Raw genomic sequence first — 7712 nt, 5'->3', positions numbered from 1 at the left:
CGCCTCCTTTCCGCCTGCGTTGGAGAGAGAGGTACCAGAAGGAATGAAAGGACTGGGGCTTGTCTCCATGGCAACTGAAAGAAAGAGGTGGGTTATAAATCCTTCGCCACCCTCCTGTGGGGAAGGAGGGGAAGTGGGAGCCGGGAAGTAGAGTTGGCCTTTTGCAGGAGAGTCTGGAGCCCCTTTCTGGGTGATGCATTGGGGGACATAGAAGGATTTGGCTGCCGCTTTGGAGCATGGAATTTTTTTTTTTTTAATCATCTTCCTTTCTCTTTCGGAGAGAAAAATTGGGTCACCTCCAGGCCTGAGACCCTGACCCTTCCAAGCATGCCCACTACCAAAGGCTGCCCAAGTCCGGAAGGATCCCATCCTGTTCTGTACTCCCAGGTCACTTCCTCATTCCGTCAAGTTTAACTGGACTGTGGGCTAATGAAAAGTGCCTCCCTATTAGCGGGGCGTGGTGGCCCATGCCTATAATCCCAGCTACTTGGGAAGCTGAGGCAGGAAAATCGCTTGAACTCGGGAGGCGGAGGTTTGAGTGACCTGAGATTTCGCAGCAAGAACGAAACTCCGTCTCAAAAAAAAAAAAAAAGAGTGCCTCCCTGGGGAGACTGTAATGCCCCTTGGGCAGTGATCCTTATTCCCCTCTCCCATAATAATTGGTTGTAGCAGGATGAACAAAAAGGTTGAGCTTCACTTGTGCTTGTTGAATAGAATTCTCATGCCCACTCCACGTTAGCTCGCCTCGCTATAGGACTAGCTCTGGAAATTTTAGCTCCTGCAGGAAGCCAACACAGGTAGATCCACAAGAACCAAAAACAGCTGTAGCTACTCTTCTAAATCTCAGTGGCTAGCATTGCCTCTCTTTCTGCCTCCTCCCCCCACCCCTCAAAAAATGTGGTCCTCCTTGACCTGAGGGAGCTTCCATCCAAGTCTGTGAGCTCTGATCATCCTGAAGAATCAAGTATCATCATCCCTTGGCTGGCAAGATGAACTCCAACATCAAAACACTTGAAACAGTAGTATTTTTACACAATTTGCCCACTGCCTCAGCATCTCACTTAGTCCTTGCAGTAACATTTGGATGATGAGGCAACTTATCCAGAAACACAAAGCCTAAAGAATGACAGAGCCTGGATTCCTGAGAAATTCAGCTACTGCCCGCCTTATGATAACTAAAAGAAGGCGGCCAGGTGTGGTGGCTCATGCCTGTAATCCCAGCACTTTGGGAGGCCAAGGCGTGTGGATCACAAGGTCAGGAGTTTGAGACCAGCCTGGCCAACACAGTGAAACCCCTTCTCTACTAAAAATACAAAAATTAGCTGGGCGTAGTGGTGGGCACCTGTAATCCCAGCTACTTAGGAGGCTGAGGCAGGAGAATCACTTGAATCCGGGAGGTGGAGGTTGCAGTGAGTCGAGATTGTGCCACTGCACTCCATCCTGGGAGACAGAGTGGGACTCCGTCTCTAAAATAAATAAATAAGGCACATCATGAGTTTGAGACCACTTCTACAAAAAAATTAAAAAATTAGGCCAGGTGCAGTGACTTACGCCTGTAATCCAAGCACTTTGGGAGGCTGAGGCGGGTGGATCACTGGAGGTCAGGAGTTTGAGACCAGCCCGGCCCAACATGGTGAAACCCTATCTCTACTAAAAATAAAAAACTTAGCTGGGCCTGGTGGTGCATGCCTGTAATCCCACTTACTCCAGAGGCTGAGGCAGGAGAATTGCTTGAACCTGGGAGGCAGAGGTTGCAGTGAGCCAAGACTGCACTACTATACTCCAGCCTGGGCAACAGAGTGAGACACTGCCTCAAAAAAAAAAAAAAAAAAAAAGAGGAAAAGAAAATGAAGATGACCAGATAGGCTTCTAGAAGGCTAATGATATTCTGTTTCTTTGATCTGGGTAGGGATTACATGGGTGTGTTCACTTTGTAATATGTTATCAAGACATTTTGTGTACTTTTCTCGGTATTATACTTAAAGAAAACATTTATTTTTTAAAAAATTGAAAAATTGCCTTGGAGCAGAGTAAGGTAAACCTATGATTAAACTTAGATTTTTTTTTTTTCCCCCAAAAAGTAAAATGAGGCCGGGCGCAGTGGCTCACTCCTGTAATCCCATCACTTTGGGAGGCCAAGGCGGGCAGATCACGAGGTCAGCAGATCGAGACCATCCTGGCTAACATGGTGAAACCCCATCTCTACTAAAAATACAAAAAATTAGCCGTGCATGGTGGCGGGCGCCTGTAGTCCCAGGTACTTGGGAGGCTGAGGCAGGAGAATGGCGTGAACCTAGAGGTGGAGCTTGCAGTGAGCCGAGATCGCGCCACTGCACTCCACCCTGGGAGACAGAGCAAGACTCCGTCTCAAAAAAAAAAAGTAAAATGAACGTAACAAGAAGCATCCTTTCTCTGTGGTTATTATAGTGAGAACTTACTAAGTTCTTTATCACTCTCTGGTTGTTTACCCCTAGAGAGAAGCCAACTTTCTGGTTGTGTATGCCAGAATAAGTACAAGAGATATGGTAAGCATAGAGCTTCAGAGAAACTAGCCAGATTCTAAAGGAATGACTTGAAAATCAAGAGCCATTTCAATAACAAAACATCATACAAAATACTCATCTACCACATTAGAGGCCTATTGCTAGGTATTTCAGCTTAAACAGTAATAAGTATGTATGTATTATCCCAGTTTCTGTGAGTCAGGAATTCAGGATTGATTAGCTGGGGGGTTCTGGCTCAGAATCTTTCAAGAGGTTGCAGTCCTCTGAAAGTGTAGTGGGCTGGGGTATCCAGTTCCAAGGTGGCTTGCTCATATGGCTGGAAAGTTGGTGCTGGCTGAGGGCGGGAGGCCTCAGCTCACAATGCAGGCCTTAATAGGACTATGTTAGTATCCTTTCAACATGACAGCAGGCTTTCCCTAGAGCTAGTGACGGATGAGAAAACAAGACAGAAATCGCAATGTCTTTTATGGCCTAGGCTGGGAAGTTATACTCCATCATTTATGCAATATCCTGTTATCACACAGGTCAGCCCTATTCAGTGTGGGTTGGTACTACACAAGGACATGAATATCAGGAGGAAGAGAATCTCTGGAGGCCATCTTGGAGCCCATAGTCCGCCCTCTGCCCCCTAATGATTCACATCTTCGTCTGTTCCTACTCTCTAGGAGCCAGGTGACCGACTTCTATTGAGCTTTCTTGCAGCTAAAATAGAGCATCATTAGGAGTAAAAATTAAGATGCCATCACAAAGGCCCGGCATGGTGGCTAACGCCTGTAATCCCAACACTTTGGGAGGCCAAGGTGGGCAGATCACCTGAGGTCAGGAGTTCGAGACACGCCTGGACAACATGGTGAAACGCCGTCTCCACTAAAAATACAAAAATTAGCCGGGTGTGTTGGCGGGCACCTGTAATCCCAGCTACTCAGGAGGCTGAGGCAGGAGAATCACTTGAAACCGGAGGCGGAGGATGCAGTGAGCCAAGACGGCACCACTGAACTTCAGCCTGGGTGACAGAGCAAGACCCTGTCTCAAAAAAAAAAAAAAGATATCACAAGATTGCCAGGCACAGAGGCTTAAAGACCAAGTTTTTTCTCCTGTCATTGTGCTTCATTGGTGCCGAGGACATGAGGGGTGTAGATCAGGCCTCTTTCAAACACAAGGCCTTTTGTCCAGAGTGTAATGTATGAGGACTTGGGAAGACCTTACCTACTTAACTGTCTCTCTCAAAGGACAAAGGTATGAGGGGGTTAAAAAAAAAAAAAAAAAAAAAAAAAAGGACAAAGCTATGAAGAACATGAAGTTCTTAAGCCCCTAGACACTCTTCCAAGGTCTGGCCTGTATCACAGAGTCCACTGCTGAAAAGGGGCAGAGATGTGTGTTATATGCGCACATACATACGCATAGTATAGCTAGCATATGGCATTCTGGTGGCCTCGATGGAGCTCACAGACAATATGAAAGCATTGACTGCTTTCACAAAGTCTCCACTTGTCTCAGAAAATAGAGAAAATTCAAGATGAAATACAATGAGTTTAGGACAACTCAGTTTCCTAAATATGGAAGATCTTATCCCTTCCCAAGTATTGAAAAAGATGAAAATTTTCCCTTAGTTTTCAAGCTCAAGGTCTATCTTATCTTTGACTAAATAGCCCTGGTTTGGACTGTTAACTTGCTGGTAACTACTAATAGTCTAGTGCTTTTATTTATTTATTTATTTTTATTTATTTATTTATTTTTGAGATGGAGTCTCTTGCCCAGGCTGGGGTGCAATGGCACGATCTTGGCTCACTGCAACCTCCGCCTCCCAGGTTCAAGCGATTCTCCTGACTGAGCCTCCCGAGTAGCTGGGATTACAGGCGCTCACCACCACGCCTGGCTAATTTTTGTACTTTTAGTAGAGGTGGGGTTTTGCTATGTTGGTCAGGGTGGTCTCGAACTCCAACTCAGGTGATCCACTCACCTTGGCCTCCCAAAGTGCTGGGACTACAGGGATGAGCCACTGCACCCAGCCTATTTTTTTCTTTTTAAGAGACATGATGTTGGGACCAGGAATGATGGCCCTTGCTTGTAATCCCAGCACTTTGGGAGGCCAAGGCAGGCGGATCACATGAGTTCAGGAGTTAGAGACCAGCCTGGGCAACGTGGCAAAACCCCATCTCTACAAAAATACAAAAATTAGGCATGATGGCACATGCCTGTGGTCCCAGCTCCTCAGAAGGCTGAGGTGGGAGGATCGCCTGAACCAGGGAGGAGGAGGTTGCAGTGAACCAAGATGGCACCACTGCACTCCAGCCTAAACCACAGAGCGAGACCCTGTCTTAAAAAAAAAAAAAAGGATCTCACTCTCACCCAGGCTGGAGTGCAGTGGCATGATCGTAGCTCCTGGCAGCCTCCAACTCCTGTGCTCAAGCGAACTCATGGCTTCAGTCTCCCAAGTAGCCAAGACTATAGGCATAAGTCAGCTCGTCTGACTCAAGTCTAGTGCTTTAATAGTTGTTACTCAGAAAAGCAAATACATTTAAGAAATACAGGTAAAGTTAAGTGCTACTTAAAGCTTTTAATATACTAACGGGCATAATGAATCTCCAAGGGGAGCCTGGGTATGTAGCCATCTTCTAAATGTAGTTGACCATGGAACCCTTTATTCACAGAGCGGCTTATTCCTCAGAACATAGAAATTCATCTCAGCAGAAATTATTTGCAACTCTGTTATATTGAAGGCAATGAAGATCTGGTTCTTTCTACTTTGAAAGCTTGATGGCTAGTATTATTTTCACTCCCAAACAAACCTATTTGTAAAAGCATGTCTCTCCCAAAAAAAAGTGTCTTCATTTCTCTTAAACAGTTTCACTTCCCCATTTTCCTTAATTCTCCTAACTGTACTGCCATTTTCTATTGCTGAGTAACTTGATTCTTCCCCCTCATTTGCCCCTTTCCTTGAATCCAGCACTGTTCAAGAAAAACATAATGCAAACCACATGTGTAACTTAAAATTTTCCAGCAGCCACATTTTAAAAAGTAAAAAAGAAACAATTTTAATATATTTTATTTAACCCAATATATCCAAAATATTATCATTTCTACATGTGGCACTAGTCACATTTCAAGTAGTCAATAAATAGCCACAAGTGTCTAGTGGCTATCACAAACAGAAAGCTCTAATTAGTAATTTATTTCAATGGCTTCCTAAATGTTCTGCCTCTAGTCTCTACTCTCCAGGCCCACAGCTCCCAGGGTAATCTTATTAAAGTATTCTTCTGTTTATAATCTTGCCTATGTTGAAAAGGTTTTGGTGGCTTCTTTGCCTACAGAATGAAGTTCAAACAACTTGACATCCAAGGAGCTCCACCATTTGGTATCTTCCCACTTTTTCTCATTATTTTGCTTGCATAACTGTTCTAAAAAAACAAATCTCACAATTCTTTAGATAAGCCTTATTCTTACCCAGCTTTGGCTCATCCTTCATCTCTACATCTTTTTTTTTTTTTTTTTTTTTTTTTTTAATCCGGAATTTTGCTCTTGTTGCCCAGGCTGGAGTGCAATGGCACAATCTCAGCTCATCGCAACCTCTGCCTCCTGGGTTCAAGCAATTCTCCTGCCTTAGCCTCCTGAGTAGCTGAGATTACAGGCATGCACCACCACACCCAGCTAATTTTTGTATTTTTAGTAGAGACGGGGTTTCTCCGTGTTGGTCAGACTGGGCTCGAACTCCCGACCTCAGGTGATCTGCCTGCCTCAGCCTCCCAAAGTGCATCTCCTACATCTCTACATAAAATTCCTTCCCGCCACATTTTTGCTTATCAAAATCCAATCCAACTTCTATGACATGGCCCAAATGATACCTCCTCCTTAAAGTCTTCATTGATTACCGAAGTTCAATGTAAGCCTGATCTTTTTTTTTTTTGAGACAGTCTCTCTCTCCATCACCTAGGCTGGAGTGCAGTGGCACGATCTCAGCTCACTGCAACCTCCACTTCCTGGGTTCACGCCCATTCTCCTTCCTCAGCCCCCCGAGTAGCAGAGACTACAGGTGCGTGCCACCACACCCAGCTAATTTTTGTATTTTTTAGTAGAAACAGGGTTTCACCAGTCTGGTCTTTAACTCCTAACTCAGGTGATCCACCCGCCTCAGCCTTCCACAGTGTTGGGATTACAGGCGTGAGCCTCTGCACCCAGCCAAACCTGATCTTTTATGGTTTTTGTTTTGTTTTGTTGTTTTGTTTTTTGAGACAGGGTCTGGCTCAGTTACCCAAGCTGGAGTGCAGTGACGCAATCATGGCTCACTGCAACCTCCACCTCCCTGGCTCAAGTAGTCCTCCCACCTCAGCCACTCGAGTAGCTGGGACTGCAGGTCTGTACCACTATACCTGGCTAATTTTGTATTTTTTGAAGAGGCAGGGTTTTACAACATTGCTCAAGGTGGTCTGAAACTCCTGAACTCAAGTGATCTGCCCCCATCAGCCTCCTAAAGTGCTGGGATTATGGTGTGAGCCACCTTGCCCAGCCTTATGTCACTCTCAATGACATTTATCTCATACTTCCTGGTCTTAAGATTCTTGGTGTACACATTGTATAATACCAACTAGATATGAGAGCTATCAGATTAAGACTTTGCGTCTTTGCGTCCCCCAGTGCTTTTCAGAGTGTGAGTGCATATGTGCACACGCACCATGTGCTAAGGAATGATTACACTGACAGTACCAAGTTTAGGATCCCTTAAAATACCTACATCAAAATACCTACATCTTAGACAGAGATTGCATTGAGCTGAGATCATGCCACTGCACTCCAGCCTGGGTGAAAGAGCAAAACTCCATCTTCAAAAAAAAAAAAAAAAAAGGCCAAAGGCCAAGTGTGGTGGCTCACACCTGTAATCCCAGCACATTGGAAGGCCGAGACAGGTGGATCACAAGGTCAGGAGTTCAAGACCAGCCTAGCCAACTTGGTGAAACCCTGTCTCTACTAAAAATACAAAAAAATTAGCTGGGCATGGTGGCAGGCATGTGTAATCCCAGCTACTTGGGAGGCTGAGGCAGAGAATTGCTTGAACCTGGAAGGCAGAGGTTGCAGTGAGCTGAGATCACGCCATTGCACTCCAGCCTGGGTGATAGAGCGAGACTCTGTCTCAAAAAACAAACAAACGAAAAAAAAACTATGTCTGTGTAGTGGACATATTTGACATCTACCCAACGTACAACTATTCCTCCT

This window comes from Mandrillus leucophaeus, unplaced genomic scaffold (genome assembly GCF_000951045.1).
Source record: "Mandrillus leucophaeus isolate KB7577 unplaced genomic scaffold, Mleu.le_1.0 Scaffold101, whole genome shotgun sequence".
Classification (NCBI taxonomy): domain Eukaryota; kingdom Metazoa; phylum Chordata; class Mammalia; order Primates; family Cercopithecidae; genus Mandrillus; species Mandrillus leucophaeus.
This window is presented reverse-complemented; position numbering follows the sequence as displayed.